A 13,214-nucleotide genomic window follows, 5' to 3' on the forward strand; every position below is an offset into this window, starting at 1 on the left:
TCCCTTATGTCAATAACAATTTATATTTTTGATTGAAAGGACGAAAGAGCATGTGCCATATTATCCACTGTCATGGAGGATATACATGGTGAAACCGGAGATGATGAAGGTTTAAAAGACAGAGAAGATGTTTTGAAAAAGGCCAAAGGGAAGAAGAAGGTTTCCCAAGAACCTGCAGTTGAAAAGGAGAAAGTGCCCAGAACAACAAAGAAAATTGTTGAAGCAATGTGCTCTCCCTACAATGTCAGGGCAGTAAATATAAAAGGAAAACTGAATAAAGAAGAGAAAAAATTATGTACTGGTTGATGACACATGAAGAAAACGAACTGTAAGTTTTGAATTACATAATTATATTCTTATTAAATTCTTTTACCTAACATTAAATATGATTTTTAGATCAGTTATGAGATGGTTTATGAGAACGACATGATCAGCATGTTCAAGATTGATTTCCACACCCTTGCTCCACGTACGTACGTCAGTATCAACATCATAGATGCATGGGCTGTGTACCTCAACTACAATGAAAAATTCAAATCAAATGCATCTCCGAGTCGTCTTTTCATCAACACCACACCTACAGTACAGTAAACGGGTAAATAAGTAATAGCGTTACATTAAAAGTTAAATTTATTTACAAAAATGTAAACATGACAGGTATACAATATTGTTGCGAGGAAACCTGATTGGACTCAAGCCGAGGCTCAGGAAAAATTATGCACAGCGTTAAATGAATTTGTTTCAAAGATTGAAGATTTCAAATGGGAAAATTATGACATGGTAAGTCATAATGAGATATACATTACAGAACAACGTACCTATATTTTTGAAAATGACATTTGTATATAATGTTTTGAAAATTAGATATTCTTTCCGATATGGGCGCACGATCATTTTTATATCATGTGCTTCAATCTCAAAATTCAAATGCTGGATGTGATTGACAATGCTCTGGTTACTGAAGAGGTGATAAAGCAGAAATATGGAGGTGCACCAACTATTCTGTTATGTTTAGTTAAATGCATTCAATATCATTTAGTACCAAAACATAATATCATTTTTAATCAACCTCATGTATGTTTTGTGTTATTTGAATAGAAAAATTTCTTCCGAATTTATCTTGGAAATGGTGTTAATCCAACAATGGAGAGTATTGTCAAAACGTCAAAAATCAGACACATGACTCTACCATGGCAGAACGATACAAATAAAGTTGGCTGTGGAGTTTATGTGATGCGCCACATGGAGACTTACATGGGTGGTCCAGTTCGTAACTGGAATTCAGGTTTAGCGAAGAACGGGACAAAGGCTTTCATAAAACTTCGTGCCAAATATACTGAAACATTGCTTGTTGGAGAAACTAACAAGAAGGCTTTTGAGACATTTTCAATGATACAGCAGAAGTTTCAGAATGATAGGAAAAAAGGGGAAATCAATGTTGAAAAGATGATTAGAGAATTTGAACCCCGTAAAGAGAGGTTGTAGTTGTAATAGTAACTTGTAAGACATTTTGTCACGTTAAAGTATCATTTTATCAGCTTATATGGCATTTCTTCAGCTTATACATCATTTTATAAGGTTACTGTCATTTTATCCGCTTAGAATATCATTTTATCAGGTTAAAGGGTCAGCTTATATAGTTTCAGGGGCTAAAATAATAGTTGCACTTGATAAAATATCACTTTCATAAAATAAAATGATAGTTTCAGGGTATAAAATGATAGTTTGATGGGATAAAATGATAGTTTCACAAGGTAAAATGATAGTTAGATTTGATAAAATTATAGTTGCACTTGATAAAATGATAATTTTAGCTTATACATTTTAGGTTTACTGCTTAAAATGATAGTTTTGCTTCATAGAATGATATTCAGAGTTGATAAAATGATAATTTTGCAGATAGAATGATACTCTAAGTAGATAAAATGATACTTTTGGCTTATAAATGTTAGGTATAATGCATAAAATGATAGTTTTGCCGCATATAATGATACTCTGAGTTGATAAAATGATACTTTTGCCGATAAAATGATAGTCTGAGTTGATAAAATGATAGTTTTGCTTGATAGAATGATACTCTGAGTAGATAAAATGATACTTTTGGCGATAAAATGATAGTTTTGTCGGATAGAATTATACTTTCAGCCGATAGAATGATAGGTATTTTTGGTGTATAAAATAACATTTTTATTTAATAAAATGATACTTTTACCTGATAAAATGACAGTAACCTTATAAAAATTATACTCTAAGTTGATAAAATGATACGTTTACTGCTTTGTAGGTTTGTATATTATGTATTGTGCCGATTATATTACGTTTATTGCATAGAATGATAGTTTTGCCGACAGAATGATACTCTAAGTAGATAAAATGATACTTTTGGCTTATAAATGTTAGGTTTAATGCATAAAATGATAGTTTTGCCCCATAGAATGATACTCTGAGTTGATAAAATGATACTTTTGCCGATAAAATGATAGTCTGAGTTGATAAAATGATAGTTTTGCTTGATAGAATGATACTCTGAGTAGATAAAATGATACTTTTGGCGATAAAATGATAGTTTTTCCGGATAGAATGATACTTTCAGCCGATAGAATGATAGTTTTGCCGGGTAGAATGATACTTTCAGCCGATAGAATGATAGGTATTTTTGGTGTATAAAATGACATTTTTGTTTAATAAAATGATACTTTTACCTGATAAAATGATAATCTAAGCGGATAAAATGACAGTAACCTTATAAAAATGATAGTTTAGCTGAAGAAATTGCATATAAGCTGATAAAATGATACTTTAACGTGACAAAATGACATAAAACTAATAAAATGATAGTTTTGCCGGGTAGAATGATACTTTTAGCCGATAGAATGATAGGTATTTTTTGTGTATAAAATGACATATTTGTTTAATAAAATGATACTTTACCTGATAAAATGATAATCTAAGCGGATAAAATGACACTAAATGATACTCTGAGTTGATAAAATGATACGTTTACTACTTTGTGATAAAATGATAGGTTTATTTCCTAGAATGATAGTTTTGCCGGATAGAATGATACTCTGAGTTGATAAAATGATACTTTTGACTGACTGATAAAATGATAAAATGAGCGAAATTCAGAAATTAAATGAGCGAAATTTGGATACGTAAATTTTATCATAGCAAAATGACATATTTACCCCCGCGCTTTTTTTTATGAAGTAAATCTAAGTTTGAATCTAGACCACGTGATTTTAAAAATGTGTGGTCCAGATTTAGTTATAGGGTTATTACGAAAATTGGGGTTATCATTATAATGCACCCCCATATATATATATATAGGAAGATGATCATATGATAACCCCTAATTTGTGTGATAACCCTATAACCAAATCTGGACCACACATATTTTCTAATCATGTGGTTCAAATTCAAACTTAGCTTTCCTTCATAAAAAAGGCGCAGAGGGTAAATATGTCATTTCCCTCATTTAATTTCTGAATTTCGCTCGTGATAAAATGATAAAATGATACTCACAGGAGATAAAATGATACTTCTGACCTATAAAATGATACTCGCAGCAGATAAAATGATGAAATGATAAAATGATACTCACAGCAGATATAATGATACTCTTGACCTATAAAATGATAAAATGATACTCGCAGCAGATAAAATGATACTTCAGACCTATAAAATGACAAAATTATACTTGCAACAGATAAAATGTTACTTCTGACTGATAAAATGATAATCTTAGGTGATTATCATCCGATGGTGGTGTAAGTCAATTAAATTGAAAAGTCAATTTTGTAAGTCAAGCGTCGGAGACGTGTATTCATCCGAAATTACCAACTAATAGGAGAAAGTAGAAGTAGTTCATAAAGCAAAAAGCTAAGAGAGACCAGAAATCAACCTTGCTTCTAAAATCAACAGAAAGTGTATGAGCAACACCCAATGGTCTAAACAGTGGATTCCTAGTAATCCAAGATGAGGAATCTGTTGTTTCGGGCTGTGCAAAAATCGCAGCCTCAACCAGCTGCCTTTCTCTCAAGACAAGGAGCTCATAGTTTTGTTAGATTAAATCTAGACCACATATTTTAAAAATGTGTGGTGGAGATTCAGTTATAGGGTTATCACATAAATATGGGTTATCATTATAACGCACCCTTATATATATATATATATATATATATATATATATATATATATATAGGGTTTTGATCCATGCAAAACCATTCTTAATACAAAAATGCAGAACCAAGCATACAAAAGTCATTTTTAGGTCATTGTAAGCTTATTTTTACGTCATTATAGTAAGGATGACATGAAATGATCTTAACATGACCTCAAACCCAAAGTTTATAATATGACCTAAAACTGCTTTACAATGACCCTCCGTGTTTTTGTTTAATTATTGACCATTGGATCGTCAAATCTCATGGTCAGGATTTGGTCTGGATTTTGTATTGAGATCAAGTTTTGTATTGATCATTTTCCTATATATATATATATATATATATATATATATATTGTAATAATAAATCAAGATGATAAGGAAATGATATTAAGAATGAAATATCTGAAGAGACATAAGTAAGAAATATGGAAAAGTTGTATGACGAAAGTACAGATAAGTTTGATATAATGAGATTGTACGAAATTTTGGAAATCTGTGAAATTGAAATAAAAACAAGCAAAAGATTAAAAATGAAATAATATAGTTATTATAGTTACTATTGTCTTAGCTGAGAGGGTTGGATTCTGTAGTTTGGATATTGCTACTGGGCTTTCGAGCTCACTCCCCCTCCTTTCCCCCCTGCAGGTTAGAGTTGATATTATGTCAGTGGTGTTGAGCAGCTTTGCACATATTTGACGGGTCACTGGTGGTCAACTTGGTTTAGTAGTCGTGGCATGTTGTGTAATAGTTAAATCTTTAATCTTCCGCTGGGTAAATATTAAGTTTTTTTAAATGTAATAGATTTTAATTGTTCTTTTAAGCTAAAAAGAAAAAGGAAAACTTCAGCATGCGTTTTCTATACTGAAACGTGAAATCACTTATTCGGTGGGTTTACCTACCCGGTAAGGGGTGTTACAGGTTCTTTTCTCGAACCCTTTCTCTCTGTCTTCTCACGACACTCCCAACTTGGAGGAATCGAGTCGAGAAGTCCCCGCTTCCATTTGAGGTGGGGTCTGGATCGGGGAAAGAACGACGTCGCGGATGTCCCTTCTTCGGCACGCGCTCGGAGTTGCGGAAAATTGCAGGGCTCTCCGTCGCCTCGCCGTAGACTCGTGTTGCTGGTTCGAGAAGCACGACGTCGCTGCCGCCGCTAGCACCGCCCTCTCCGACGACCCCTAAAGCTAAGTCTTCTACCCTAGCTTATATCTGATTTTGTTTCTCGGCAATGGTTACTTAAATTTTTGAGAGTTAAGTCTGAAATAATTGTGATTTGAGCATTCTCTTTTGGACCTACTGTCCGATTGGATTTCTAATTGGAGGAGCTGATTTGGGTAGAAATTTTAGAACTTAGCTACGCCTTTTATGCGTATAGGCGTCAGGTGGAGGCTGAGTTACTAATATTGTGAAAATGGAACCTAGCATGCTTCTGTTACTGTTATTCTTTGGTGAAGGCCTTAGTATGAGCATGCTTCCTAAGGTTTCTATGTTGGATTCTAACTATATGATGACATGAGATGCCAATTTGTCTCGAGAGTGAAAGAGGTTACCTTCACTGCTGTTAAGTCGCACTCTACTTCTGGCCTTGATCCCTAACTCGGCTCCTCCCCCCCTCCTTAGCTTTGATCTTCTTTCACCTCACAGCTTGCTATAAGGCTGAGCGATTATGTGGTGGTGGGAGGAAAATGGAACCGAGGGGTGGCTTTTATAGGAGCTTTGTAACTGAAAGCCTGTTAAGGCTGATGTACTTGGCTGAGAAAAGGGATTCATGGTTGTGCAGTTGGTTGCCTTACTCTGCAGCTCTGCAGGGTGTATACTTCGCTTCTTTCCCAACTGATTTTGGTGGCATGTGGAAGTGTACTCGTGAGTTTATGGTGGCTGCCACAGAGCTCCAATATTTGACTGTTCTTTACTCTGTAAATGCAACTGATTTTTGGCTTATTTGAGGTTTAGTACTGAGCTCATTTATGGACTGTCGTCTTTCATTGCATGTGCACTAGGAGATTGCTTTTGTGGCTGATTTTCTTGACCATAGCAGGTCTGAATGGAGGTGGTACGGGCTGCTACTGCAGCCTTGCAATGTTGTAGTTGGAGAGGGATTTGCTGGCTGATCTTGCCCTTCTTGGCCTTGTTTTGTTCTTTTGTGGCTGATTTTCTTGACCTTGTTTTGTTCGGTTCTGGCAGGAGCTGAGGCTGGCCACCGAGGCTGCCCCTCCTCGCGGTCTCGCCCTCTCGAGCTCGTCTGAAATTTGGGCCGAGACGGCCTAGTGTTGAAGACCGACATAGTCGCTAGGAACTCAACCGTGTAGTTCGACTTAAACTTGTTTCCCAACGTGTACGAAAATTCGATGATAGTTGGTGCATGTTTCTTTCTAGAAATTGTAATTTATTACTTTTGAAATTCTGGAAATTTGTATTTATACCCTTATTCAAGAAATAAAAATACTCATTCATTCTTTATATAAGATTCTAGTATTTTATTTCATAATTCTCGAGAATCTAAGTCTCGGCTATTACAAGTACTCCCCATTATTTTAGCTACACATTTGGATCCCAACCTCCACAAAATTCCATTGGAGTTTAACCCTTGGAGATAGACTGTAAGTATTCATTCCTATATTAGTTTATTTTTATATAATATATGTTCCTTTATCTTTTAATTAATTTATTAATGGAGGATTATTATATTATAAAAAATGGGTGGGACCCAGCAACCAACAGAAAAGTCACCCCTTTTGGTGGTGGAGTGAGAATTTGTCCAGGTGCTGAAATTGGTAAACTGGAGACTGCATTTTTCCTTCACCATTTTGTTCTTAATTTCAGGTATTATCTTATTCTTAATTACACTTCAACTCTTCAAAAATCAAATCCAAGCCTACCACTTACACAAAATATTGAGTAATTTATTTTAAATTTTTTCAAGGTGGAAAACTAAAGAAGAAGATGGTCCTATGTCAGGCCCTTACTTGGATTTCAAAGGAGGCTTAGTGCTACAAATGGAGCAAATAAACTAGATGCCAAAAGCAAATATAGGAATTGTGGTGATCAATATAAGTATATATATTTTCATAGATACATGCATATACAAAAATTAGATCGATCTACTAGCAATATTTCGACCTCCACTAGCCATTATTATATCATAAATAATAAATCCAAATTACTTTATAACATTCATTTATAACTTCTAACATATATTCTGTTAATATTTATCCTAGAAATTTTAGAATGAGTCAGTACGATATGCCTTATTAAAAATTGTCATATTGTACATTGTATTGAAAATTAACGAGTGAAATTCATTATTTCATCTCATCGAAAGTTTTGGTACATTGGGTGTATGACCAATTTCAATATTGCTAGTTTTCTTGGTATAATGTCTGAAATTCTGTAGATATTTTACAACCTATTAGATTTTGATACCGTATACCGCAATATTGTTATACCATTATATAATATAGGGTAATGATAAAATGCAAGCTCATATATTCTATAAATTCCAAATTATTCAACACAGTATCAACACAATGTCAACACAGTGTAAAATTTTAAAATTTTTATGTCAACACAATGTCAATACAATGTCAACACAATTTCAACACAACATCAACCGTTGACATTTATGTTGACAGCTACTCCCTCCGTTTCTTCATAGTTGAGTCATTTTTCCATTTCGGGAAGTTCCTTCATAGTTGAGTCATTTCCATATATGATAACTTTTTCTCTTTCTTACTTTACTCTCTCTTACTTTTATATCTATTTATTTAACATACCCAATATTCCTTTCTAAAACTGCGTGCCGAAAAGTTTCGCCTCAACTATGAAGAAATGGAGGGAGTATTATTTTATCATCTGTTGATATTTTCTAACGGTCCAGATCATAGTTTAGAGTTTGTACAATATTTAGAGTTTGCATTTGATCACATTTCTATATAATATAGTATTATATTATTAATTTATTTAATATATTAAGTGAACTAAAAAAGATCTCTTTAAAAAATAATATAAAATGTACAACATATTTACAATATTTTATTTTAAACTTAATTAAACTAAGAATAACTGAATAAAAAATTAAGTAAATAATAAGAAAGAATAGAATAGGGGTGGGTAGGTACGGTATACCTTACCGAAACCATTATACCGTATTCCTTACCATAAATTCGGTATGCAAAAAAATCATACATTTACCTTACCAAAATTTTCAGTATATCGAACTTTGGTATACCTTATTTTCGGTATATCATACCAAAGTTCGGTATACCGTACTTTTGCGGTATACCTTACTTTCAACATGAATAAAAATAGATAATTTGATTTTTATAATATTATTTACTACATATATTTTATAATTTAAAAAATATATTAAATATATTTTATTCATAATTATTTATATTTCATAATAAGTTTTATAATTTAAAAAATATATAAAATATAATTTATATATAATTATATTTGTATTTTACGGTATATACCTTAATTCATGGCATATACCGAATTTTGGTATGCAGCGGTATACCGCGATATGAAAATTCATACCGTTACCTTACCGAAGTATTCGGCAAGGTATCATACCGTACCAAAAATCATGGTCTACCAAAAATTCAGTATTTTCGCTATTTTTTCGGTATGATAAGGCTGGTATTTTGGTATTTCGATTATTTCCCCAGCCCTAAACAAGACCTAAACATGAAAGATGAGAAAAATATTAAACATAAATATTAAAATAACGCTAAAACATTTAGAAAGTAAAGAAAAAGAAAAATAAGTCTAATACAAAAGTCCTTAAATCTAATTAAGTTTTTGTCTAGAGACCTCTCGTGATATATTTGTTAACAAGTACTGGTATGTAAACCTCATTTAATAATAATCCTTTTCGTACTTTCTATATTTAAATTTACAAAAAAATATATACTAAAAATAAATGTAGTTATTAGAAATAAAAATAGAAAGCATACTCCATCCTTTAAAAATAATAACTATTTTTATTTTGATCAATCATTTAAAGTTATGCACTTTTTTAAGTAATAATTTTCCTCCAATGAGAGGTGACTGATTCTCCACTAATAATAATTTAATATTTCATTATTCTCATAAAAATAGAGATTTTTGTCATTGTAGTTCGTCAGCTTCTTTCTAGTTTTGGTAATTTGTCTAAATAAGGTGAACCTCATTCTTCAGTACTTCAATTATTTCTTTCTATCTATCTCTGTTAACCTATTAATGCATTAAAATTTGTGTCGTTCCAAATATCTATATTTTTATGAGACGGTGAAAGATTTTTTTTCCTTTTATCTGTTTATTAGTATTATTTAATTAATTATATATTAAAATTTGTAATATTTCAACGGTTACTATTTTTAAAAGACGTGATTATCTAAATCATTAGATGTGATAGCAAAAACAATATTTTACTATTTAAAAATAATATAGTGTATAACGGAGATAATCTAGTAAAAGGATATTCTATAATGTTTGTGTTAAAACGATAACACCAAGTTCAAGTGACACTGTGACACCACGTATCCAGTAATCTATCAATATATAAATGGGGAGTTTTTTGGGCTGCCACGTGGCACACGTTTGGGCGGGAAAACTATCAATTGGGTAAACAAAAAGGCAAATATTATTGGATAAAATTTGGTCCAATGAAATACAGAAAAAAATAGCTTCCCCAAGAAGTTTATGACATTTATATAGACACACCATTGATTGATTCTCCATTTTTGTGGACTGATTTTCTGATTTTTGATTGCAGCATAACATGGTGCTTGGAATCCGGCGACAGCTCCGACGAGAGGGCGGCATGCTGAGGGAGATCGGGCTGTGGCAGCAAGGCTGCGGCTGGCCGACAGAAAACGTGGGATCCGAAGCGAGAGGGGTGGGAGGAAAGTTGAGAAGACGAAAAAGAAGAGTACGGTGGCGGAGGCGGAGTCTTTCAAAGATCCGAATGCGCCGGAGTCGGGAAATGAAGTAGCTTGCGGGTGAGGCGGCCGGAAGCTGGTGTTCAGCAGTCAGCACGACGGTGAGCCCGGCGGCGCCGACATGGGCAGGCGGACAAGAAGAGGTGCCTGTTGGCGGCGGGAAGCTGGTGTTCAGCGGGTTCCACATATTAGAGGGTAGAGAGAAGGAAATGAGGGAATGGAGGAAGGCGTTGGCGTTGCTAGCCGGCGATGCAGCTGTGCAGGCGAGACGGCAGCGGCAAGGTGAGTGAGAAAGATATAGAGGCGCTACTTTAGGTTTATGGTATTAGCTGTAGAAGAAAGTTGGATCATTGTACGTATACGCAACATTGTTTGGGCTTAGTGTATTGAATTTTAGAATTTGGGCTTTAAGAATACAAAATTTTATAATTGAATTATTTTTTAATTAGTTAGAGATTTTGTTGAGTTTTATATATCAGGCTATATCATGTCTTAATTAGGACTTCTAACATGTTCTATGTAATTGTATACATTTTTTAAATTATTTTTTTTTATTAAAGTATATAATTTAAGTAAATATGTTGAAATTATTTATATTCATAATTAAAATTTTCATATAGATTTAATTTATAAATACAAATTTATAGAAGGGAAAGAAGTTGAAAAGAGGTATAAAAATTGTACTAGAAGATAGGGCTTAGAATTTAATTAATTATGAAATATACCAAGTATTAATTTTAATATCTAAAATTATTTGTATTCTTAAATAAATTTTTTATATATATTTAATATTTAAGATAGTATAATTCATAAATTCTAATTTATAGAAGGAAAAGAAGTTGAAAGAGGTATAACTTATTAATGGCATTAATGTGTGCTAGAACACAGGGTTTAGATTTTAATTAATTATGAAATATATGAATAAAATCAAGTATTAATTTTAATGTTTAAAGTTTTGTATTCCAACAGTTAATTTTTCTTGGAAACCTTCCACTTCCATTTATTTTTCATAAATTTTTTTCTTTTCAAATTTTGATGTATATATTAGAACCTGATGTAGGAAACTAAATAAGGAGAAAGGCGATAATATAATCATACATTTGAAAATGAAAACATTACTCATTGTAAATTAATACATTTATCACCAATATTAATGCTAATTAACACGTTGTATCACTAAAAAACTTTTTATTTCAGATTATACCGTTAATTTCATTTTTAGATTTTTACGTGCACATAGGATAGTTAGTAAGTAGTATGATAAGTATTAATTATTAAGTTGTAAATGTAATTTAGTATTTTTTAATACGATTATTATAAAGTTGTTTTTATTTTATTTTATTTTATTGTAATATTCATAACGATGTATGATGTTTAGTATTAAATACTCCCTCCGTCTCTAAAGAGTATAAATATTTGATTCGATACTTGTTTTAATGCATAACTTGAAAAATAAGAGAGAGATAGAAAGAAAAACTTTTTAAAGTATTGTTAACGGAGAATAGGTACCGCTATTAGAGATAAATGAGTTTCCAAAATTAGAAAGTTCATACTTTTCAGTGGCGGACTAAAAAGATTGTACTTCCTCTATCCCACAAGAATATTCACTCTTTCATTTTTAGTTCATTCCACAAGAATATGCCCTCTTTATTTTTAGTCCGTACTTTTCAGGGACGGAGGGACTAATTAGTATAACCGTTAAAAATTTATATTATTTGTATAAATTTATAATTTTACTTTATAATTCAAAATTCATTTTATAAAATGCTTACATGACTCATGCATTCCCGAGGGAAACATGCCTACTATCATAATGGAGGGTTTCCAAGCATAATAATATTTTTTTCTCATTTTAGTTGATAAATTGAGAATGTTAAAGTTACTAATTTAACATAAAAAATATAATAATAAATTTATTGTATTAAATTATTTAATAGTGTAATCGTTTACATAATCTTTGGTGTCTTCTCTTTGTTAAGTTGGAGCACGTTAATATCATTTTTTCGGCGTTACAGTTTTGAGAGAAATAAAGAATGTGTATCTCAATCAAATGAATCATACATAACGTTTGGCACATTCTATTTGTTAAGTTATTTAAGAACAATATTAAGTATCACTCTTTACGGGGATTCATAAATGTTTATGTTAATTGTGATTATGTGAATTTTTCAAAAAAATTATGAACAAATCCCATTTTATATGTTAGTTTCTTAAAAAATTGCATAACTAAAGTGTTTGTATTGAATATGATACTACTAACCAAATTTAGGTATCAAAATTATAGTACTAGGGATCATTATTCTTTTTTTATAAAGTATATATAATCATATTTTTTAATTGTTTACAATTTGCATTCATTCGTTATAATTGAGTTGATTTTGATTTATTTTTACTGGATAGGATAATGTTTTTTATGACTTTGAGTTATATTTATTTTGTTGTGATAGAATAGAGCAATTGTATAATCGAGACAAACAGAAACGTAAAGAGACACAGAATTTACGTGGTTCACCAACGTTGTGTTGGCTACGTCCACGGTAGAAAACAGAGAACAGATTGTATTCAGATTATTTTCGGATTACAGAGTTATGCGACCTACTTCTATATAAATAGACACATAGACGACGGGCTAGGCCCAATAAGACAATTAAGGCCTAAAACAAAAACATATCACAGCGAGACCTCCATTCGGCTAGCGGCAAACTATACAGATTCAATGCATACTAACATATTTTTTAATGCTTTTAAAAATATTATGTTTATGAATATTATCATGTATTGATTTTAATTTTGATGAAAGTGAATTTATTCGTTCAAATAATTTTATTTTTGGTATTTAGGAATACATTTTCATTTATTTGTATATCTTATTAATACTATTTTTAATTAATTCATATTCTTAAAAGAATATTTTTATATTATTTTCTCTATATTCATTATTTTAATCTATTAAACGGTAAATATATCTTCATTATTTGAAAATCTTTTGTCCCGTGCATAGCACGGGTGGTAACACTAGTATTACAAACGTTACACAACAATAGTATAAATGCTAGATTGCTGTCTAGCGTATTGGATATTGCTGGCCGAGAAACTGTATAGTGTATTGGATATTGCTGGTCGAG

The 13,214-nt window shown here is 31.7% G+C and overlaps 1 pseudogene; it reads left to right on the top strand.

Annotated features, from left to right (window-relative positions):
- LOC121776728 overlaps positions 1-7,179 on the top strand; it is a 37,501-nt pseudogene extending 30,322 nt beyond the window's left edge.
- The last annotated feature ends 6,035 nt before the right edge of the window (positions 7,180-13,214 follow it).

The sequence above is a fragment of the Salvia splendens genome, chromosome 18 (genome assembly GCF_004379255.2).
Source record: "Salvia splendens isolate huo1 chromosome 18, SspV2, whole genome shotgun sequence".
NCBI lineage: Eukaryota > Viridiplantae > Streptophyta > Magnoliopsida > Lamiales > Lamiaceae > Salvia > Salvia splendens.